We start from the raw sequence: 25611 nt of genomic DNA, 5'->3' as shown, positions 1-25611 counted from the left end.
TAAGCTGCAGACTACATATTGCCTTCAAAAGTTTGAAATTGGAAAGATTTACAAAAAAAAGAAACAGGGAGGGTCTTACCAGTTTGAAACCATTATGCTAATGTATAGGTCAAGAATACAATCAATGAAAAAAAAGTTGAAAAATATTATTCACAGATCTGATATTAAAATAGGCCAATTAATTCAGAGTCCACAAAACGAGAGCATTCACAGAGAACTCTTCTGTAGCCCTGAAGTTCTCTCCCAAAAAAGGCATTCCATTTCTCATCTCAGACAGAGGGAAAACCCTATGAGCACAGGTAGATTGAATGATTTATATGCAATCTGCTGTGGGTTTGGGGTATACAGGACAGGGGCGCTCAAACAGTGCTTTTGTAGTTAGTGGTGATGGACAAGGAAAATTAGTTTAAACGGTGCTACCAGTGTAGAGGAGAACCCTAAAACCTCCAAAAGGGTGTTCAGGCGTAGGATGCCTTGACACCGTGCAAAATACAACAGGTACTGGGCACACGTATGGTTAACAATTCTGATCATACAGTAGTTAGAGACAAATACGATTGACACCGGTTTACTGGGTTACTGCCAAATTCTGATGCCGGGTGAGTACCCACCCGGCATCAGAACTTGGCATTAACCCATCACCCCAGGTTACCGTCCGTCAGTCGTACCCGACTGCCACGCGCTTGAACCTTTTCGTTTCCATAATAATTTTCAGCACTCCATACCACCCCCTTGTTACGAACACCAATACCACATCTCGTACCTCGCCACTTGCAGCCCTGATGAGTCACAGGTTTTACCCTGTTGATGAAACACGTGTCGGCTGGCGTTTGTAAAATCAGAAAAGAATAACTATATAAAGCATCACATACTGGCTCTACCAGACTACCGGTGTCAATCGTATTTGTCTCTAACTACTGTATGATCAGAATTGTTAACCATACGTGTGCCCAGTACCTGTTGTAGATTGAATGATTTGCCCAGGATCATTGGATGATGATGCGAGGCCAGAATAGGAATCTCGGTAACTCTGGCAATTAGGTCATATCTACTATTTTATTTAAATACTTATTATATATTTTTTAAAATATATTTATAGAAATTGTTACACATGTATTTTTTAATCTAGGTTTATTATCTCTTTTTTAATAAAAATAATAATTATAATAAATTATTTGTCCCTGAAACAGGTTTTTATGTGTGTGTGTGTATATATATATATATTACATTTAGAATTCATTTAATTCACTTAAAAGATAAATGATAGAGAGATTTAATTTAATTAAGTTAACGTTCATTTAAATGATGTGTTATGATTATTACCTACCTCTGTTGTTTTTTATGTGAGAGTTGGCCATGTGTAGTGCTTCACTTACTCTACGGCTGGTCTGGAGTATATTTAAGCTTGTTTGATACTATTAGAGTTACTAGTGGAATTAAAAGTGTATTTTGTGAATTTCAGTTGTCTTATTCTTATGTCGATGTTTTAGCATGTCACTCTTTAAACCTCTCCTTACAGTTTCCTAACCCCCTCCTCTAATTCAGTACCCTCTGCCCCTGCCATTTACTGCTAAAACATAGACTGATGACTGCGGGGATCTCCGCCATTGGTGTGGAGATCTTCACCATGAGAAAAATAGGTGAGACAGAGGTGAAGATCTCTGGCCTTTGATTTGTTAATAGTAGTTGGTAGTAGGTGTAGTAGTGCTAATGAATACTGCATTTCATACTCTAAAATGCCGTTTGTAAATCATGCCCTAAGTGCGATTTTTCTACGGCAGGAATATTGAAAAGACACCTGAATATGTAGCACTTGTACAGTGGGAAAATAGTTTACCCATGGAAAAAAGAAAACGTTCCAGGTGCTAATTAGCATAATTGGTGTAGTATAATCTAACATAATTACTCGTAATTACCTCAAATACATGTAATTATGCCTAAATGTGTGAGAAGCATAATCCAGCATTTAGAGCTAGTTTCTTAGTGCGAAATGCACCTTTGTGTCCAAAATTGTTCAGAGGATATATTTTGCACCAATAAAATAACACTAAATGCTACATGAAATGAACAGTAGTATCCAGCAACCTCTCTTAGGGCCATATGTAGGTAAAACAGGTTTTGCGATTCTCAGATTGCAATTTTTAGGGAATCGCAAATAGAGAATCGTAATGTAGGTAGGATTAGCAAAATAGTTTGCGAATCCCACATATTCCTTATTTGAGAATCGTAAATTGAGATTCGCAAATAAGGAATACCTTCCCATTCATTCCTATGGGCTAGAAGGCCCATAGGAATGAATGGGAAGACATTCTCAATTTGCGATTCACAATTAGAGAATCTCAAATTTAGAATGCAATTTCCAGGTTGCCAGGATGTCATTAGGACACCCTGTTGCACCCTTGAAATAAGCATGTGTGCATATGTGGTGCACATACATGTGCTAAGGGTCATGTATGTGCGCCACATGGCACTGTGAAAAATGCAAAAAAGTGCATTTTTCAAAGAAATCACAAATTACCACCAACCTGAAGTTGGTGGTAATTTACGATTCCTTAAGCCAAAATTACACAAATTGGGTGCTTCCTACATTGCATTTAAGGAAACGCAATTTGGTATTCCTTAAATGCATTCGCAAAATAGGGAATCACAAATTTTGCCATTCCTTATTTTGCGAGTGGGCTTTTGTCTGGTCCATTGCACACCGCCCAAATTGCGATCGCAAATGCTGAAATTCTGCGAATTTCATCATTTGCGTCCACAATTTGGCTTCCTACGTATGGCTCTTACTTCATTGTCCCTGCGCTCCTGCTATAGGATTTTTTCCTCAAATGAATCTTAATTACTCAAGCTGATGTAATCGCGTAATTTCGCATCAAAAAAGTAATGCGTAGTTACAGAATTTACTCTCATTACAACAGTGTAATATACATGTCTTCCAGTACTAGTGCTAATGTACATTTACACTGCATTTTTGCATGCAGACTGTACTGCCTTTTGGAAAATATGTCTGAATAAATTTTACATATTGGAGTAGAAGTGTAGTAGATTTCCTGTGGAGGTTCTTGCATCATCTGAGAACCTCTAAAATGTTAGACCCTCATGAAACATATGAGTAACATCACGGGAGCCGATTTCTGACTTATTATCTTTAGGCTTTTTGAACTGAGGAAATGGCATTGGGCAGCGCTGCAAGTCTTCTTGCTGTGCTGCCCTACGCCAATGTTGAAGGGCAGAACGCACCGTATTTATGAAATACAGTGCATGCCTGTTCTTTTCCCCTGTGCTAGTGCACAATTTGATGCCTAGCGCCAACATAGGCACTCTTGCACCATTATTTTAAAAAAATGTTTTTATTGAGTATTGCAACATAAACAACAGAAATGCATGATGTCTTACAGAACATTATTTCAGTATATAACAGACTGAGCCAAGCATTTAATCCGATGTGCATTTGAGAGGTAACAATGTGGGATATTTATGAGTGATTTTGAAGTCACCCTGCCTGGAGTGTTGAGTATGGTTGATCCATTGTAGCCAGCATTGTTGTGGTGTAATGCGGGATGAACGAAGAGGGCTTGGTGAGGGGTGGCAGGTGGGTTGACGTTAGTGAAAAGAGGTATGGGGTGGTGTCGGTGACTGGGCGTAGGGCCTGTGGGTGAGTCACCTGGCGGGCTGGAGGTGCATTGCTGAGAGCAAAGGCGTAAAGTGGGTGCTTGCTAACCTGTGCAGCCCTGCTTGGGTGGTGTGTGCTGTGTGTATGGGAGGGGCCCAGTGCTTTATGGGAGTAAGTCGTTGTTTCCGGACTCCTTCAGGAAGAGCACCAGAGGGGATATGGGAAGTCTGCACAGCGGACAAACTTACTCGCATTGGAGGCCATCTTACTCCGCCAGGCCCACTTAGGCACCACCCCGTCCATGTCTCTACTTGGAGAGCCGCAGGAGAGCACCAATGAAGTCTAAGCATACACTTGGCTAGCAGTAGTGCCGTAAACCAAGCCCGTAGTAGGCTCCCTTGCATGATGGTGCAAGGGTGCCTCTGCTGCAGGCAGGATTGTTTTGTGCAGTAGGGGCACCTTCAGCACACATGGAAAGAGGAAAAACGAGGAGAAATAAAAATATAGCTTCTCGTTATGCCAGCTCTGGGTAAGCGAAAGGTTTTGGCGCTGCCCAAGGTTTAAGTGATTTAGTAAATCTGGGCAGCATCAAAATCCATGGGTGCTGCATGGAAAAACCCACTACAATGCCCATAGAATGTCTCCTTCACTTGGAGTAAGGCAACGCAGTGACTTGCACAGCTTTGTTTTACTCCATATATATTCGGCCATGCGAAACCACGCAAAGTGATTTTGCGTGGTCTCATAATTATGATTAAGAGGCTTGCACTGCTCGACCATCGAAAAAGGTGACACTCAGCACCACAGGCCTTTCATAAGTAAGCCCCTAAGTTCATAGATGCCAGAGCAACGCAGACAGTGTTTGAACAACAACAAAAGCTGAGATTTTTATTATCAACTTAAATTGGCCTACCAATGGTTGACCGGCAGCTACAGGAAGTCCCTACAATTAAGATAAGAAAAATATAATTAGTATTATCATCACAGGACCAATGCCTCATGCAATGCAAAATAATTCATTGTAACTGAATATCAGAAAAAACATTTTAGTGGTTTAAGTGCAATATTTATTTACGTTTCAAACATAGCCAAACTTATTTTTGGAAAGTGACATTATTACTGCCATTGTAGTAGCACAGGGACTTTTTCCAAACATAAAAATAACATTGCAGGAGGTTTGCAAGTCACAGATTATTGCACAATTATTCTTCAATTCACTAAACACAACTATTTTAGGAGCTATGTTCTTACTACATTTGCTTGAAACATTGAGTTGCTTTTCCAGTGCTTATAAATACTTATAAAGCACAAACATATCACCCTTTAACCCCTTGGCAGCTGGGGTGATTCCCCAACGGTGCTTCCACGGCTCATGATGAGCTCAGCTTGTCACGACTCACAGTGGAGCTGTGCTCATGACGAGCTGAGCTTGTCACCGACCCGCCCACTCATTAATTCTCCCACACAGACGGGGAATTAGCTGCACGTGGGCGAGCCGCGGCCGTTATGACGAGCTCAGCTCGTCATGAGGACAGCTCCACTGTGACTCTTGACGAGCTCAGCTCGTCATGATCACACAAGGGGTTAAGGTTTTGAGACGCTGGGGGCCGTTGGGGAGATTAAGGGAGCTATTGCCCAGAGTCACATGATGCTGAGCTGAGGCTGGCGCCAGGGATCGCACCGTGACCCCGTGCTCCAGAGTCAGCCGCTCAGGCCGCTGCGCAACACTGCTCCCTCATCATGAAGATATTCTACACCTTTTAAGCCTATTTTTTAACAATAGAAAACTCTTGTTTGTCACTAAAACTTATAAGGAATGTGCTGCTCTAGGCTATAAGTTTGACGGCAGCATTTGGTAACGGTTCTCAAGTAAACCACAGAGCACACAAAAATAATATAAAGCAAAATAATAACACAACAAAAACATAACAGGACACATACAGAAATTGAACCAATGAACAGCCACAGTACAGCATAAAACACCACACTTTAAAACCAGAAAAAGAAAAAAAGGACAACCTAATAGAATGCATTGGCAAAAGCGTGATTTTTTGTATACAGTAGGTGTACTATTGTGGTGCATTGTTTTATTGTGTTTTGTGTTGGTATGCCACAATGTTCAACAAAACTAAACTAAAAAAGATATTAGAGTCTTTTTTAGTTTTGTTGAACATTGTGGTGTATTTGCTGTATATTTGTTGTGTCGTTTTTACATTGCTTTGTTGTTTATTGTGGTGTGTTACTGTGGTATTGTGTTATGGAGTTGGTGTCTCTCAAATGCAATCCATCTGCTTGAATATGCACAAATATTCTTAATCAGAGAGCTCGAGATAGTGGGCGTGCTGTCAGAGAGAGCACGCGTGGGTACGCAGGGCCCCGAGGAGAGCTCAGGCATTGTGAGGCACAGGCATTCGGAGCTCTTCAGATAAAAAGGATTGAAATTGTACTCATCACCCGCTGTGGACCTCGTAGCGTGGGCCATTGCCCATGATTCCACATGAGCACCCTGAGTCACTAGTCACCAGAGGGCTAGCAAGATCCAAAGCAGGAAAGAGTAAGCTGGTGCTGGTACCCTGGGTGCCTGTGCCCACTGTTGGTCTCTCCTATCCTCCAAGACAGATCATTTAAGGCCCAAAGTTGTCTCAGGGATTTTAGTGGAAGGGTGTGGTGGCTCAAGGCTTTTCAGGCTGCAGGCTGAAGGTTGCCTTTATTGCTGTGTTGGCTTGTACACGACCAGGGTGGTGTACTCTGTGGCACCCAGGAGGATCATTCTTGAGTATCAGCAGTAATGGATCTTACGACAGGGCAAAACCACCAAGTTTCTCAGTTCCGAGGACTGTATCCCCAAGTGGATGAGGGACTGCATCTTTATGTAGTGCCCAGCTGAGAACCATATAGGTTCACCTGTAATATGGTAGCTGCTGGTGCGCTCATGCCCCTGTTTTTTGGGATTCGGCTCTGGACTTGTGCCCACCGTTTCCTTACGCTGGTTTCCAAGGTTAAATAGCCATCCTGATGACCATTAAAACAGCGCCAATCGAGTTCAGTGTCCATAGGATGGTGGACCAGAATCTAGTGAAGGTGGTGCCAGTGCAGCTTGTGTGTTAGGTGCAAGTCTGTAGTGAGCTTAAGCTACGATAGATGGGAAATGATATAGAGAAACCCCAAATTCAAATGCATACATTAAGGTCCCACGAGATCCGACTGGACTATAAAGTGGTGGGATAAAGTAATCCCCCAAGCAAAGAAAGTTAGATTCTGTTGTGAACTAGCCAAGTAAGGATAATGAGTTGTGGATAATCTGTTTGCATCCAAAAGACAAGGATCTTACATCACCATTATCAGAGTCAATAAGGAAATATGCATCAAGACATTTTCTTGCAGCAAAGGAGGGAAAGACAAGCCTGTAAAGACAAGTATTGATTTGGGGGCTCAGAGAAGTATTAACTTTTGCAAGATCATTTGCCTTATATGAAGGAACCCCTGAACCAAGATTGTCATCCTTGCCATGCCTACAAGTAATAACATCACTACCGTTGATAAATTAAAGTCTCTGCACTGCTGTAGGTTCCAGGCAACTTAGTTGATATGGCATTGGGTCTTGATAAGCGGAGTGAAGACAAAGTTACCTCACCATCGTTACTGAATGTAGGAGCAAATCAACTCGACAATGTTGTCGGCTCTACATTTGTAATCCTGCTTATCCAAGGCACTTTTAAAAGCATCTTGGAAGCCTTGGTTGTGCAAAACACAAATCAACAGTCCCATACTTCCTTACTACAAAACAATAAATATGGAGTTACAAAGGGTAAATATTTGTCTACCTACTCTTATAGGGCCGGTACATGAAATTCAAGAGATCAAACAGGTGGAATAAAATAAATGTGAGGGAAGATAAAGTAATCACATTCAATAAAGCCCAAAGGTAACCTCCAATAATACTAAAGAGGAGAAGGGCTATGCTGGTTAGACTTAGAGTCTAAAATAGTAGATACCAAAAACACCTGCATTATATTAGAAGCGAGTTATGGAAAAAATGCATGGAATGGCAAAAACAATTCAAGCACAAACCCTACTCAGACAGGTAAGGTAATGCCCAGAAAAATAAAGGAGACAAATAAACAACTCCCAGAGTAATTTAGTAATCAAATTTATTTTGAATATGGGCCTTTTGCAAAATTGAAAGTAAAATCCCATCTGCTTCAAAACCATCCCACAAAAGGAATATGCCAAAAGTTGCAACGCATGCTTCCCAGAAGAACAAAAAGGAAGGCCAGGAATCAAAGTCGGAATAAGTGAAAGATACAACATGTTCAAATTACCCAAAGTATCCCTTGGTGTTTAATATTCGAACAAACAAGAACACTGTGACCTCTAAGCAGAGCAAAGCTCCTTTCCTTGTTCAATCAAGTTCCTAAATTATCAGACATCGGAACTGCTGATTAGAAAATCTGTGAGGTTTTTGACAAATAATGATGGAAGAGAATTAAGTAAAGTTGAGTTTTTTTTATTTTTGCAGCTCATACAGTTTGCAAAGCAGAAGAGAGCTTAAACTGCTTGGACTATCAGTGTCACCAAGTTCGGTAATAAAATAACAAAGTGATCAGCACCAAGGGGCTTTATGGCATACTGGAGGGTTGGCAGGTAATCAAGTTTGTTTTAACCAAGAGCAGAACTTTTCTTACAATCAATCTAGGAATGTGAGGCTTTGTGTGTCAATTCACGTTAATATATGTAGAGAAATTTTGAACATCATGGTTAACAATTAGAGAAATAAATGTAAAAAGGAGGGTTGACCTAGTCCACTAAATATAAGCAACTGTTTCTATCCCCATAGCAAATATGTTGAAACCATTTCCTGGACAAACCAGGGCTGTCATAGCATACTGAATTATCGAGGAGCATACCATTTTATATTTAGAATGTACATGATTATGATCAGTATGTAATTTGTCTGAATTTCTGGAAAGCTTGGAAGTAAAATTATTATTCATCTCCACAGAAGTTATTAAGGGTGCTGTGTTATAGCAGATGAACTCAACGCTAAAATAGATAATGTTAGAATAGATTATTTATTGTATGCTATACTAGAGATGTATAATATTCCAGGGGCACATTTTCCAACTGTGGCCATAGGGAGTGATTCGAATGTTATTGGTGACTGGTTGAGCAGGGGCGGCCTAATAAGACTGAATGGTCACTCAAGCCTTGATAATCTGGCACTTGCCACTTTTAGCTTTGGCTCTCAGTCCCATCCATTTGATTATGTTTTCATCCCATGCCTTAAGTTTAGGCTGTTTAATGATTTTAAAATGTTACATCATGAAGGGAGTGATCATTGAGCCTTACAGTGGGTTTTATTATTAAATGAAGTAGTCTTAAATCAAATAGTTTTACCATTTGTAATGGACTTTCCTCATAGATTAGATACCCGATGCGTCCCAAAACAGTTGCAAGGACTATAAGGGCCTGATTACGAGTTTGGTGGTCCATAGGATTGCCAACCTCACGGTGGAGGAGCGGTGGCAGTTGGGGTCCGCCGAACCAGTGCGCCGCCCGCCGTATTACCAGGACAGCAGTTGGAGCACTTTGGGACCGCCACAACCGCCAGTGATCCACGATTTCTGGCTGTGGCGTGGAGGTCTGGGATAGCAAAATGCATGGTGGTGCTGCTGCAGCACCACCATGCATATTACAAGTTTCCCCACCATCAGCCTTTTCATGGAGGTGAGTCTGCCATGAAAGGCTGGCAGTAGGGAAACAAAGGGTCCCACTGTTGCCCCTGTGCATGGGGGTGCATGAAGGAAGGGTACATGTTGTGTCCCCCTGAGTGCATGCACCATTGTTCCTGCACGGCAGCGCAGGAACATACATAGCCGATCCTGCAGCGATGCATCTCTAAGGCTCACTTATGAGCCTTTAAACTGCACCGCCCGGGACCGCCACATAGCCTGTGTGCCAAAATATTTGGAATCTGGCGGGCAGCGGTTGACTTTGGAAGCCTTTGAACAGGCTGCTGGGCTGGCAGCCCACTATAAGGCTGCCAAAGTTGTAAATCAGGCCCCTAGTGAGTTTCAAATTACATTCTCACCTAGTGCTAATTTTAATGCTTTCTCTAATAAACTAGATTGGCTTGTATCCTTAATGGACCATGTACTTAGAGGCCTGTATATCTTTTTAATTCTAGAGGGTAACACTAGAAATAGTTAGGCAACCAGACATATAGGAGAATAGTTTGATGAAGAGTGTTAAAAGTACAAAAAAGGTTTAAGGAAATTACAGTCTCTTTAAATGACACACTATTTGGAGGGTCAAGGCACTATTCAGACTGTTGCGAAGACAATATAAGACGCTGATTAAAAATATATATGTACGTTTTTATGATAGAAAATGGAGTGAAATGTTGAAGATCATACAGGCTGGGGTTGAGCAAAAAGTTTGGGAGTTTGTGAATAATATAGCAGACGTGCACGCTTTGTTCCCCACTCATTAAACTGATGAAGAATATTGGGTGTTACATGTCAAAAAATATACACCCCGCTTTCTGTAAATGATCAGAGATATGCCCAAATAGCTGATCCAGAGACTCTTGAGATATTTTCTAAAGAACAGATCAAGAATATGATAGCCGGGTTTAAGATAAGTATAGTATCCAGTCTGGAAAACATCCCAGCAATTGTACTAAAAACTAATAATGAATCTTAAGTATCTATTTCAATGGATAGCTGAAACCGGAATTATTATGGCGTTTTAGAGGAGCTCTGTGAGAAAACCTGTATTACAGAAAGTATATGGCAGAATTACAGGAACCTATAGGTCTCATCAGTCTTTTGGATGTGTCAGCAAAAAGATTTTTTTAAATATTGCTCAAAAGGCTAGAAAAATAGGTATTAGAAAACAAATGCCTACCTATAGGACAAGGCGGCTTTCATATACTCATTCAACAATGGCTCATTGGTTTGCACTACAGACTTTAATTGAAAATCTATAGAAATAAACCAAAGATTGTGCTGTTGTTTTGTGGACTCCCGCATGACGTTTGATACGGTAGACAGGGGAAGATTATGGGATAAATTGCGACTTGGAAGGCCCCAAGGTACCTGTTGTCCTTGATTCAGGCGTTACATACCACAAACTGGACTCATGTAGAGAGGGATCGATGGGTAGGCTAACTAAAACAAATAAAAGTTAATATTGGGCTTTGACATGGCTGTGTGTTAACCGCAATCCTATTTAGCCTATACATAGGTAATCTCCTTACACATCTGAATTAAACAAACTCTTTTTCCCCCAAAGTGGAAGCAATTCTTGTTCCCTGTTCGATGTATATGGATGATTTCTTCATTCTAGATTAAACTTCGAGAAGCCTTCAGAAATCATTTGAGAATTTAGTTTGATTAGACAAAAGTCCAAATTTCTGGAAAAAAGTACCCAATTTCAATTGGTATATATATAATACAAAAATAGAACAAGTTATGTCCTATAAGTGTTTAAGGTTGTGCTTCACTGCCAAGCTGAATTCGAATGAACATCTTTAGGACATAAGATTTAGGGCATTAATACAGATGGTCTCCCTGGTGAAGGTTAATAGCATGTATGTGGACCTGTCACTTACAGCACTTTTAAAGGCCTTTTTGCACAAAATCACTCCTTTAGCACTTTAATTATCTGAAATATTTTGTACAGCTAAAGGGATATTTTAGTCCCATTGGAAAATATGTGCTTAAAACGAGTTACATTTTCCAAAGGCGTCTATGATATAGAGTATTAGATGTGAAGTAAGGTTGTTCTCTTGGGCATATATGAATTAAAATTAGTTTTTTAAATTATTAAATATTATCACTTGTTTGAATAGTCCTGAAAGAATAACAAAGGTATGTTAGATTGAAGTGCAACAAAGCGAGTTAAAATGGGCTCTGGCTCCCAAAACAAAAAGTAAAAAAACTCAAAGATCAAATTTTATCTGCAGAGATTTTTGTTAGTTGGGAGCCCTTTGCACATAAGAAGTTACTCCTGGATTCTGACTTATTGGAAAGACAAGGAGTACTTATATCAGAAACACTCAATCCAAATGACTGTCTTCCCTGGGGTGCTCAGATATGTACTCATATCTGCCAGACCCTTTACTTCGTCAGAAATTTTAAAACTAGTATCGGCCTTAACCTTTAAAAGGTTATTCCCATTTTGACAGACAAAATACAGGAAAATAAAGGATACTGTATATGCACTTTACAAAGGAAATATACTATTATTCATGTGCTAATTGATTGCCCTTTTCTGTTACTTAAGCATCGAAAATGTTTAGGACCATTATTTTTAAAATATGGTGTATTGTCTTGCCTTCTTGCAATTGATTTTATAGTGAGTTTCTGCTACTTAAATGTGATTGTGGGTTTCTGGCGGTTCCTACGATCTCTGAGAAAAATGGTATCTGATGAACTAATATTTTTAATTGTTTTTATGTACTTGTATCCTGTAAATTGATGTTTTAATCAGTGTTAATTTTTTGTTCTTGAACACATTTTAAAAATCCCATCCCCAGCGTTCAACTGCATATGTTGGGTCGTCTCTGGGGCTGTACCACCATTTATAAAGCACCTGAAGATGTGAGGCAGCATGGTAAGACTGGACCTCTGCGGCTGTAATACCTCCACAGTGTGTAGATTGAAAGCAGTTGGAAAACAAAGGGTCCCCCAGTTGCCCCTGTGCATGGGGGTGCATGAAGGAGGGGCACATGTTGTGTCCCCATGTGTGCATGCACCACTGTTCCTGCACGGCGGTGGAGGAACGTGCATAGCTGGTCCTTGCAGCGATGCAGTTCTAAGGCTAACTTATGCTCCTTTAAACTGCACCACCCCGGGACTGCCACATTTCCTTCAGCGCAGTCTGGATTGTGTCCAGGTAATGATTGCCCAGTAGCGGCATATACACTCTAAAGAATTCACTGGGAAACCAGTGTAGGTCTGGGGATTTTCACGGGTGCAGGTCTGGCAGGGCTGCATACAGTAGCATCTCCTCAAAGTAGTGCTGCGGGGCAGTGGGGCGGACGGGGGTGGGGCAGGGGGGTAAGTAGTAAACTCCGGCATACGGCCGACCGGAGATGAGCAAATAAGTAAATAAATAAATAAAATCAATTTCATTGCGCGCGCTGCAACGCCTAATCGCCGATGCAGCGTGCAATCTAATTTGTTTTATTTATTTATTTACTCGCCTAGGTCGGCAGCTTGTCGGCGTTTACTACCCCCCACCCTGCACCTCCCACGCCCTGCCCCACCCCCCGCAGAACTCCCTCGAGGAGCCGCTACTGGCGCATCCAATTCTTATACTGTGAGGGGAACCTCTAGCAATGCCCTAGCCGCGGCTGCCACAGCCTTCAGGGGTAGATCATCTAAAAGCATTGCGGCCTGTGAGTCCATCAAATTGGCTCTGTTTGTACAGGGCTTGATAAAATTCGGCAAAGCAATCGGCCACCACACTTGGATTGGTGAGCCCTGTACCATGTCTGCAAATAAACTTATATTTTAGTACTCAATGCTTGTTTTACATTACCACCCTACAATTGTACTTTCATGTTACTTTGGTAACAGGGGTTTGGGTCAAACACTACCTTACTTACCAACAAAACACATAACAGCCTCTGCAAATTGTTTTTTACTTTTTGTGCCTACAGTGTAAAATAAGGAAGATTTTACAGTAGGGGTGTTATGACAATATGGTGGGTGCTAAGTTAAGCCACAGTCTGTTGCCTTTAGATGGTGGTAAATGTCAGCTTCTCCCAAAAACATTTAAGGCAAGTCCCACTTTTGACTGAAAATGTGGCAGCATTTGTTGACATACCTCAAAAAAGTGACAAACATAACTCAAAAACATATACAAAGTCACATAACAAAACAAAAACATACACAAACAAGTGTTGTAACTAGTGAGAGATATTTGCTCAATGTTTTTGTCTGTTATTGGAAAACTTTAATAAGGAATGTAAATACAAAAAAATACACAAAAAGCACTTCACAAAAAACAGTGGAAGCTGAACATAGCACCACAGCTGCACTCCAATACAATAAAATCACAGTGCACTAAAGCGACATAAAAACACAGCATCACAAAAAGTACAACAAATTATAATTGCAACATAATACCACATAACAATTGTACACAAATGTTCTTTCCACACATTACCATCTCCAGACTCCTGTTTAATTGCACAGTTGTAATATGTGGTTGGTTCAAGCACTGCCTTAATTCACCACCAAGAAGATGAAATGGCGCTAATAAAAAATGTTTTGAGATCTGGCCATAGATTTTAAATTCCAACATGTACACTTCCCAATCTTAATAAAAATCAAAATTAAATGTCTCCTTTGTTCTTGATATCTAAAACTTAAAATATCCCTCCTGTGGAATGCGATAGTGTACAATTGTTGCAGCAAATGCAGTAGAAGGAAAGATAAATGTTTATATATGCACATGTTAACTTTGCAGATAACATTTCTAATGTGAACTCAGTACATGGATACATTTTACACATACAAATACACAAGGGAGTCACAAGTCTTTCTGTGACTAGTTCTGGTGATACCTGTTAATAGAAATTAGCGGCCTGATTCAAACATATGAGCAAACCAAAGCAAACTTTTTTCTGACTTTTTCCTTTTGTGAATCGGACTCTAAGGTCCAGAAGTGTGTCAGTTTTTTGTGATCGCAAACGGGAAATCAGACTGTTTGCAACTGCAAAACTGGTCTGCCCTATTTACAAGCCCTATTTTGTGAGTTTGTAACCTATTACTGACTCTCAAAACGGTGTTTGCAACTTGCTATTAGGAAGGGGTGTGCCAAGGGCGTCCCTTCCTAATATCGACTCACACTTCAATGTATGATTGTTTTGCGGCAGCAGTTGCGGTCGCAAAACACTTGCAGTTTACCACCTACTTCAAGTAGGTGGTAAGCCACTCGCAAACTGTAAGAGGTCCCCAGGGGACCCCCTACCCTTTCTGAATGGATGCAAAAATATTTTTTAAGAGCAGGCAATAATCCCACGGACCACTGCCTGCTCTTAAAAAATGCAACAGAAATGTTTCATTTTTCTTTTTTTTTTGCATCCCGTTTTCCTTTAAGAAAACTGTGTGCATTTAAAAAAAGAAAAACCTCTTAATTTGAAAAGCAGTCACAGACATGGTGGTTTGCTGACCCCGGCAGGCACCATCCCTGAGAGTGCTAGCCATTCCCAATGGGGTCGCAAATTGCACCTGCCTCATGAATTTTAATGAGGCAGGCAATTTACGACCCCATTAGGAATGTCAAACAGTGCCTGAGACACTGTTGTACATTACATTTTGCGAGTTGTAAATTGCAAGTCGCAAAACATTGCAATTTGCGATTAGCAAATTGTAATGGTCATACATCTGGCCCTAAGTTCAAAATAATACCAGAAGAATGTTTACTGAGAATGACGTAGAGGTACATAAGAACTGCATTTGGACTTACCACTGGTTGGCCAGCTATTCCAGGGACTCCCTACAAACAAAATGAGGGAAATCGAATTACTATTATCACCCCAGGACCAGTGACATGCAAAACGAACAACAATCAAAGAAGAACCAAATTACCAAATGTATTGTTATGAGTATGTTCCAGATGTGCACAGATGTATTCTGGAAAGGCACATTGTTCCTATTTCATTACTACTTCAATTTTCTTTCACTCCTGCACTCTTATATGCCTCGGGCAAAACAAATTGAAGCAAATGTGCAAATTCTTAATTCATTGCCTCATTTTCAGGCAAATAAACACATTAGTTTTAGACTGTTCATTTTTACCACTTTGGTAAATACATAAGGACACCTACTTATTAAATAATATCACTCTTTTGAATAGTCCTGAAAGAATAACACAGGTATGTTAGATTGAAGTGCAACAAAGTGAGTTAAAATGGGCTGAGGCTCTCAAAACAAAAAGTTAAAAAACTCAAAGATCAAATTTTATCTGCAGAGATTTTTGTTAGTTGGGAGCCCTTTGCACATAAGAAGTTACTCCTGGATTCTGACTTATTGGAAAGACAAGGAGTACTTATATCAGAAACACTAAATCCAAATGACTGTCTTCCCTGGGGTGCTCAGATATGTACTCATATCTGCCAGACCCTTTACTTCGTCAGAAATTTTTAAAACTAGTATAGGCCTTAACCTTTAAAAGGTTATTCCCATTTTGACAGACAAAATACAGGAAAATAAAGAATACTGTATATGCACTTTACAAAGAAAACATACTATTATTCATGTGCTAATTATTTGCCCTTTTCTGTTACTTTTTTAGGACCATTATTTTTAAAATATGGTGCATTGTCTTGTCTCCTTTCAAATGATGTTATAGTGAGTTTCCGCTACTTGAATGTGATTGTGGGTTTCTGGTGGTTTCTATGATCTCTGAGAAAAATGGTATCTGATGAACTAATATTTTAAATAGTATTTATGTACTTATATCATGTAAATTGATGTTTTAATCAGTGTTCATTTTTTAGTTCTTGAAGAAATTTTAAAACTCCCATCACCCAGCGTTCAACTGCATATGCTGGGTCGTCTCTGGGGCTGAACGACAATTCATCAAGCACCTGAAGATGTGAGGCAGCATGGTTAGACTGGACTTCTGTGGCTGCGATACAATTGTTGCAGCAAATGCAGTAGAAGGACGGAGAAATGTTTATATATGCACGGTACCTTTGCAGATAATATTTCGAATGTGAACTCAGTACATGGATACATTTTACACATACACATACACAAGGAAGTCTACAAGTCTTTCTGTGACTAGTTCTGGTGTCATCTGTTAATGGAAATTAGCGGCCTGGTTCAAACATATGAGCAAACCAAAGCAAACTTTTTTCTGACTTTTTCCTTTTGTGAATCTGCTTCTAAGGTCCAGAAGTGGGACAGTTTTTTGTGATCGCAAATGGTAAATCAGCCTGTTTGCAACAGCAAAATTGGTCGGCCCCATGTACAAGCCCTATTTTGTGAGTCTGTAACCTATTACCGACTCTCAAAACGGGGTTTGCAACTTGATATTTGGAAGGGGTGTACCAAGGGCGTTCCTTCCTAATAGAGACTCGCATTTCAATGAATGATTGTTTTTTTGACCGCAATTGCGGTCACAAAACACTTGCAGTTTACCACCTACTTCCTACTTCAAGTAGGTGGTAAGCCACTCGCAAACTGGAAGAGGTCCCCAGGGGACCCCCTACCCTTTGTGAATGGATGCAAAAATATTTTTTAAGAGCAGGCAATATTCCCACGGACCACTGCCTACTCTTAAAAAATGCAACAGAAACGTTTCTTTTTGCTTTTTGCTTTAATGCATCCCGTTTTCCTTTAAGAAAACTGGCTGCATTTACAAAAAGAAAAACCTCTTAATTTGAAAAGCAGTCACAGACATGGTGGTCTGCTAACCCCGGAAGGCCACCATACCTGAGAGTGCTAGCCATTCCCAATGGGGTCGCAAATTGCACCTGCCTCATGAATTTTAATGAGGCAGGCAATTTACGACCCCATTAGGAATGGCAAACAGTGCCTGAGACACTGTTGTACATTACATTTTGCGAGTCGTAAATTACAAGTCACAAAACATTGCAATTTGTGACTAGCAAATTGTAAGGGTCATACATCTGGCCCTAAGTTCAAAATATTACCAGAAGAACGTTTACTGAGAATGATGTAGAGGTATATAAGAACTGCATTTGGACTTACCACTGGTTGGCCAGCTATTCCAGGTACTCCCTACAAATAAAATGAGGGAAATCGAATTACTATTATCACCCCAGGAGCAGTGACATGCAAAAAGAACAAAGTCTGAGTATGTTCCAGATGTGCACAGATTTGTTCTTGAAAGGAACCTTGTTCCTATTTCATTACTACTTCAATTTTCTTTCACTTCTGCACTCTTATTTGCCTCTGGCAAAACAAATTGAAGCAAATGTGCAAATTCTTACCTCATTGCCTCATTTTCAGGCAAATAAACACATTCGTTTTAGACTGTTCATTTTTACCCCTTTGGTAGATACATAAGGACACCTACTACTGCAGCTGGACTTATGATATCTACTTGTCCTCAACGAGGGGTATTCCTGTGAAAACTTGTTCTCCAGACTCACCCCTGCAACATGGACATGAAGAAGACTTAGGGCCACATGCATCAAAGTATGCATTTGTGATTCCAAAATTGCCATTTTTAGGAAATCGCAATTTAGGAATTGCAAATGCCTATGCATATAGGAATCGCAAAATAAATTGCAAATACTACACATTTCTCAATTGCGACACGCAAATTGCAAGTCGCAATTAAGGAACTGCTGCCCGTTCATTCCTATGGGCCTAAAGGCCCATAGGAATCAATGGGAATTGGATGCGCAATTTGCGAGTACCAAATAGGTACTCGCAAATTGTGCATGCAATTTCAAGGGTGCAAGGGTGCCAAAAGGACACCCTGATTCTCCCCTGAAATTGCAATGTTAACACATGTTGCACTGACACATCCCCAAGGGGTATGTATGTGTACATTATAGAACTTTGAAAAAATCAATTTTTGCATTTTTTAAAGTTCTCTCAAATTACCATCAACTTGGAATTGATGGTAATTTGCATTTCTTAATTGTGAAATCGCAATATTTTTGGGGTTGATGCATTGCTAAATGCAATCACAATTTAAGTAATCGCAAATTTAACAATTACTTAAATTGCGATTTTTGCATTTGTGTTTATGCATCCCAAATGTAAAAAAAATAAAGGTCGCAAAGGGGCAGATTCCTTGCAAATCTGCCACTTTGTAACCTGTATTTGCAATGATGCATTTGGCCCTTAGCTACTTCTGAAACGTCACCTGCTTTATCTGTCTGTGGCATTGTTACTTCAAAGGGTCTTTGAGCCCTTACTACAATCCGTCTGAATCAATGCATTTTTATTCTATATCTGTATGCTTTCCTCTTTCCCTTGTAGGGATGTAAAGCATCTATGCGTTGGCAAACAATTGCCAAAGATGAAGATATTGAAGAAAAAAAACAAGGAGCCATGAAAGAAGATTGAGAAGATGATCATCATGGCCATGAAGTCAGAGAAGGTTGAGATTTTGTGTGCATCAACGAAACAACATGGTGGTTGAAATGTATATAATATGAGCTCTACATATAAATATAGGAAATGTATATGAAAGCCAAGAAAGATCACATAGACTTTGGCCTGTGAATAAAGGAGAATGGGTAAAATATGGTAACACACAGTATGTGAAATGAGGGAGAATTGACTTTACAAATTCTTGATTCTAACAAGTACACTGCTGACAATGTTATCCACATTATAACAAGGCACATACGCCATATCTTGTCATGTCAAGAACATTCATTGTGTGACTTTCTGATATTAAAAGGTGTATGCTGGCAGTTAATTCATAGGAAGTACTTTTAAATGTTGATTTTATCAATGATCATATTACTGATAAAATAGAAAATGAAATGTAAGTATGGTATTGTATGTAAGCATTCGTCTTACGTATGCTACACAGTAATTCTCAATCTTCAGAAGAATTTGGCTTTTCAGAGTACACTGAGCCATGAATACTTTTAGCAGTAATGGTCAAACACCTTTGCTCAGAAAGGTAAATTCTTTTATCATTATACACATCGTATTCTATGAACTATATTGCATGGAACTGTCAACACTTTCATTTTTCTCAATGTGGCAAGTGTTATTTAGTAAATAAGGAAATGCTTGACCCTGTCGAAAAGCTATAATAATTTTTTTGTTAGACACTCACCCATTGTAATAGTGACATGTTTCCTCATTGGGTCTCATCTGGTCCCCAAAATCAGAGAGACAGTACCACCATGTAGTGAACTGTCATTATTGCAGGTGCTGAGAATTAAGTACCCGTGTTGAGCACTGGGATCAATCGGCTCAAATTAAGCACTGCATCGGAAACTACTATAGAAGAATTACTTACAAAGAACTAGTTCCCACAGCAATGATTGCTTCTGTGGTACCACGTATATGAGCTTTCAAGATTCCATCTCATGGAAATACCATAAAACATCCCCCAAGCTATACATTTGTGAATGCAAAACTTTCCCCAATGTTTGCAGAATCGGTGGGTGTATTAATCATTCCGACTTGAACAGTGAAACAGGAAAATAAGTTTGCCCTTGTTATTGAAAAATACATTGCTGGTCGTGTGTCTTTGTCAAAAGCTTTATAATTGAGATAACTCGCTCTTTATCTTTTTTTAAATGTTGTTTTTTTGTTGTGTGAGTTCCCAATGATGTTGTTTGTGTACCCTGACTTGCCTCTATCCTTCAGGGTGAGGCAACTTGTGTGGGTCAGTAATGCATTGTTGGCATTTTTAATTTTTGCATACTGCAGTTTTCTACTTTCTTTGAATGATCCTAGTACATCACCCACCTTTTCTCTTCTGCTCACCAGTCTACCTGGTTGAGCATGCCCAGACAGGCCCTGCTCTATATGAACAGTTCTACTATATGACTGCATGCTATCTAATGGCAAATTGCTGGTTTTGTGCTTTTTTAGCCCATGATTTTAGCACTGATTTAACTAGCTCTTTTAAGCTTTTCTAAATTGTTTATTTTATACTGCGTAGTTTCCTATTTTGTTGAGTGTGCTTCCTGACTTGTTACTATCCTTCTGGTTCTGGGTGAGGTATTTGTGTGGGTCAGTGATTAATTCATAGATTTTCCACTTTGTACACTGCACTTTACTTCTCCTGTTAGGCAGCCATTTTCCTCTGCAGCTCACTGGTCCAGTTGTTTGTGGGCCGGTAGAGCATATGCAGGAAGACCGTCCACTCGGGTGGCATGCCAAAGCCAAATAAAAGCAAGCCCATCTGCAACCATCCATGCTCCATTCATGGTTGCGGCCCACACCCCTGGTCTGGAATACCCAGCATGCCAATTCTAGCCCTGGGAAGAGCCCTACCCTTGACCCATGTGCAGCTGCCCAACTGGATAAGCATCATATGCTGCTCTCTAATAAAGCCCCAACATACAGCACTCATTTTCAGACTTATAAGAATCTCAGACTGTGCACCACCCAACTAAACACTAGATCGCTAGTTAAACACAATGACAACATTTACCTGTACATGCAAAACCATGCTGTTGATGGTTTATCCATAACTGAGACCTGACTAAAAAATATCTCTTTTCTGGAGAGTTCACTTGCTACACCTTGTGGTTATGTTGGCCAGAAGATTACCATGGGTTTGCAATCATTCAATCTGTATCCCTGACCTTTTGCGCACTGGTCACTAAAGGTGTGCTCAGATTGGAACATGTCTTCCTCAATATTTCTGCTAGTGCTTGTTCCAACATCATAGATACTTTGGAGTATCACCCTCAGGGTAACAACACTCAGGTAGACACTAAGTTTTCCAATTGCATTTCCCTATATGTTGTGGTTGCCTAAAAACTCCTGGCTTTGGAGGATTTCAATATATGGGCTGACTTCCCTGATCATCCAGCCACTAATAGGCTCTAATGAGATATGTGCGACTTTAGGCTTGAGCCAATTAGTGTCTGAGCCCAAACATGAGGCCGGACATGCTCTGAGTATACTTTTGCCTCTGCAGCCTTTGTATTCAATCTAGTGTATTCCTATGTTCCATGGTCTGATGCGACTATCTTCTTCTCTTTGACTCATGAAGATAACAACCCCATCACCTTGTCTCACCATGCCACCATCAAGGCTAACCACAATTTCTCTAAAATTGACAATTCTACAATCATAGCCAATCTTCATATAACTGCCTATGTCCTACCTGATGATCCATCATCTAATATTGATTGCAGCAATATGTCCTTTTCCTCAGCTGAAGATGTGTTGGCCTCAATTAAAAAGGTTACTCTCTTATGGACATAACCCCAGGCTCCTTGTTTTACTTACCCTCTCCTGGTAGCCAAATGAGGTAGTAACAGGTTGGACAAGAGTGGCGGCACAAGTGTTGTCTGTCTGCAAAGGGTTATTACAAAACTACTGCCAGAAATCACAAGAAGGAGATCAATATGGCCAGAACACAATTCCAAGCAGCTCACATCTTGGAGGCAAGCAGCACCTTTTAGGAGATATTCAAGATTGAGCAGAAGTTTTCCAAACCTCCTTGCTCTCTCAAATTGATCTCTCTGCTGGAGCTCTTCAAAACTCTAACGAACTTCATTAGGGATAAAATTCCGGCTATCTAGAATACTTTAATGAAACAATATTCTTCTAGCCTGGTCATGCAGTCTCCAGCCATTATAGACTCATCGTAGTTTCCAATCAAATTGCTATCTGACTTCAGACCACATGACCCAACTGATCAAAACAATTACATCTGTCTATTTTAATGATCTATTACCTTCCAGAATCTTTAATCAAATAGTACCAGTAGTTTGTGCCGCAGATTCAGTCACTAATTAACTCTTGCACTACTTCTGCTCCAGAATAGCCAGAATGGAGAATTGCCTGTGTTTCCCTCTGTAAAAAACACCTCTTTAGGTGCTACTGACTTAAGTAACTACTGACAAATATGGTTACTACCTTTTGTTGTTAAGGTAGCAGAAAAGGAGGTAAACACACATCTATTCACCCTGATCACCCAGTTCTCATTTTGAGCCTGTTCAAGCAGGTTTCTGTACTTATCAGAGCACTAAAGTGGCAATGATAGCAGTAGCAGTGGAGAATGAGCTCCAGATGGGCATTGTGGCCCTCATTCTTGTTCTTGTTACAAGATTGCATTGGGAAGAGCTCATTGGATGAGCTCTAAAGTTGATGTCTCCCCTTCTCTCGGATCAAAGTTAGACTGTATTGTTGCTAACTGTCTGCTCTTCTGTAGCCAAATTTCCTTTTTGAGTTCCCCAGGCTCCTCACTCAGCTCTACTTTATTCAACCTCTACATAGCTTCTCTAGCCAGGCTCATTCACTCATGTGGACTATCCTCCATGTTTTATGCTTACAATATACAGCTGATTCATAGGCTAAATTGGAAATCCATAGTAGCTGTTTCCAGAGGCACTAAGCCAATATTTTATACCTTAGAATATAGTTATAAATGTCAGCTTCTATTCTGATAACAAACTCTCCTTCAAGCCTTAGTTTTAAAAGGTGTCATCTGCTTGCTTGTTTATTCTTAAAAATGGTAAGGAAATTACTGCAATATCTCACTAGAAACAAACCAACGCAAATTATCCACTATAAAATTCATTAATTAAAAATGATACACTCATAAAGCAGCAAAAACAAAAGAAAATATGATGAAGAAAAACATAATAAGGATGAAAGAAAGAAGACACAGAACTAGATGAGAAAATAAAGATAAAGTGGAAAATTGGTGATAGGTTTCAACTGATATGACAGAATAAGAGAATAAGGAGTGAAAACACAGAACACTTAAAAAGGAACATTTTACCATTTCTCAATGAAAGACAAGATAGTAACCAAAAACAAAAGTTAAATAATATAAAGTTAAATAATGTGCTAAAACTGAAAAAGGAGCAAGAATTTACTTCTGGTAGATTAGGCACACACTCACGTACTAAACACCCAACTTCGGCCCCAAAGAGTTTGGTTTATACCTATTACGAGCATCACCATTTACAAAGATAAGTATTCTCATATAAAATGTTGCAGTGCTAATTTAGCTTACCGCTGCCTGACCGAAAGGAAACAGACCCTGAAAAAAAGAAAAGTAAAAGCAGTGTTATACCAGTAAAATTATTTTCTTCATTCCATGTTTGCAACAATGTTTTTATCATGTACTAATGGCATTTTAAGAGTCTGTAACTTTGTATTGACTCCTAAAAGTTTTTTGTGACTCCATACCTAATAACTGTTTCGAAGAAGTGAATTGTAGGCATCCCTTCTGAATAGTGGGAAGAGGCTTAGCACCACATTCCTCTGACAAAACATAAAAGTGTTTATTAGGTTCTGTGTGGCATATATAGCGTCCGCCGCCTGGACTCTTGCTCTCTAGTGGTCAATGTTAACCTACCGTATCACTTGCCCTCTATTTTTTTATTTATGACATGAGTAAAGTTGTGTGCATAGGCATTCATTACAGTGTTTCTGTCCCACTGTTTTGTGTTTCTATCAGAGTTACGGGACGATCCAAAGGAGTTTGGTACATGAAAGCCTCTAATTGAAGGATCCCAATGGGAGTACATTATACCAATTTCCTATGAGTCAATATGGCAGGACATCAACATGTATGAAACTGTGTCTCATTTGTCCCACAGGCAGTTGCAAGCCTGACTATGGGGTCCAGTAAGGGAGTGAACCCCAATATGTATAGCACCTGATGTAGTGCAGTCCCTGTGCTCTTTTTGTAAACAGGTGGGTAGCCAGCATAGGTCCAATGTCGCTGGTCCTCCTTGGTTCATCTGTAAAATAACCCATGACCATAGCTACTTATTTATAATAAACCTGCAGCAAAACATGCATTCCTTCATTCAGCTGTATTTGTATCTGTGTTCCCCACCTAAACATCTCCTTCCATGGCAGAGACAGACATTCTAGTAGAAAATCCTAAGCTGACCTGGTGAACAATGCTAAATATCTCAGAAATGTGAGCCACTGCCATCCAGGACTAGGGAAATCCACCTCCACAGCAGATGGGAATCTGCTGTCACACTCTTGATCATTTCAAATGTGTCTGTAAATTTCACTTGACCAAGAAACCCACCTTTCTTGCATATAGGAAAAGGTATGTTGATACTGCCCAGCAGTGTGGTGCAATTTAGAAGTGTCCTTACTCGCTCTCACTCAAACCAAAAAGAAATTAAACAGTGATTCAAATTTGCTCAATGGCTATAAACATAATTGAAAAATGTATATCTACTTACAAAAAAAGGATTCAATGGAAAAGCCTAAGGAAAAAAAGAAAGAACAACATGATTAGCTTTCATGATTTACGTTTTATCTTTATCATATTCATTATGAATTCCGGAATTGGGCTGTCATGAATAATGGGTTTTCTTGCATGCCAAGTGGCATCCTAATATGTTTGATAATCCCACCCAATTATCATCTCAGAAATTATAGTTCTGGGGATATTGCTGTTGCTATCACTTCACAATCATCAGGAGATGGATTACTAAACATTATGTTGCTCGTAATACGAGCTATGGTGGGAGGGTTAAAGCCTGCCACCCGAATGGGGCAGATACATTATGCTTTTCATGTGTGTTAGGACATTTGCATGTGTTCGGCATTTGAGTGGACAGCAGTCAGGAATCTTCAACCTTTTCTGTATTGGGAGCTAATTATGTTCAATGAAACGCATTGAGAGCAACGAATATTTATTAATTGTATATAATTCAGTTTTTTTATAAGTATAATAATTCAACCAAGCAAAAGCAGTCTAATTTAATAAGCTGGGCTGAACACAGGTCAGCAACTGAGAGGTGGCTGAGAGCTACAGTAGCTCATAAACTATTTGTTGGAGACCCTTACGGGCTAACCCAATAAGAGTGTCCATTCAAAAGTAGGGTGCCATTAAGTGCCAATAGTCTTTCTTCCACACCTTTTTTGCAGTTGCAAGTAAGACGTTTGCTTATTAATCAACATAATACAATCTATGGCACCTTATTACAAACAAAATGGGAGAAAGAATCAGATAAATTGTATTCATGGGAAAAAAAATCTAACAAAATTAGTAACTGCATCCACAAACAAAATGCTGTTTTGGTGTGTGAAAATTGTATTGAAGCAAAGTTGAGCAAACGTCCCAATAATTGTGAAGTTTTCCATTGGTGCCAGCATTGAGAGTAACTTTTGAAACTATGTCCACCCATTTTACATAACATATAAGGCCTTCCATTTGGTAACTCAGAGACTGAGCAAAAGGCATACAATGTTTCTACTATAGTATAGATCCGTTCTCAATGTCAAATCTTCAAGGAAGCAAGAACAACATCCATATAGAGAAATACAATATACCCATTCAATGACTTGACCATATAGAGGGCACGGATG

The 25611-nt window shown here is 39.8% G+C and overlaps 1 long non-coding RNA gene across 1 annotated transcript in view; it reads right to left on the bottom strand.

The window, feature by feature from the left end:
* Positions 1 to 17380, bottom strand: part of LOC147727590 (uncharacterized) — a 35686-nt gene extending 18306 nt beyond the window's left edge. The window contains exons 1-3 of the long non-coding RNA XR_015309494.1: positions 17350 to 17380; positions 15098 to 15127; positions 4527 to 4556 (exon numbers count right to left, since the gene is read on the bottom strand). This is a non-coding gene — a long non-coding RNA (uncharacterized LOC147727590). The remainder of the gene's footprint in view (positions 1 to 4526; positions 4557 to 15097; positions 15128 to 17349) is intronic.
* Between the last annotated feature and the right edge of the window lie 8231 nt (positions 17381 to 25611).

The sequence above is a fragment of the Lissotriton vulgaris genome, chromosome 3_1, assembly GCF_964263255.1.
Source record: "Lissotriton vulgaris chromosome 3_1, aLisVul1.2, whole genome shotgun sequence".
Lineage (NCBI taxonomy): Eukaryota > Metazoa > Chordata > Amphibia > Caudata > Salamandridae > Lissotriton > Lissotriton vulgaris.
The sequence above is the reverse complement of the archived record's forward strand: the minus strand, read 5'-3'. Positions and strand labels throughout refer to the sequence as shown.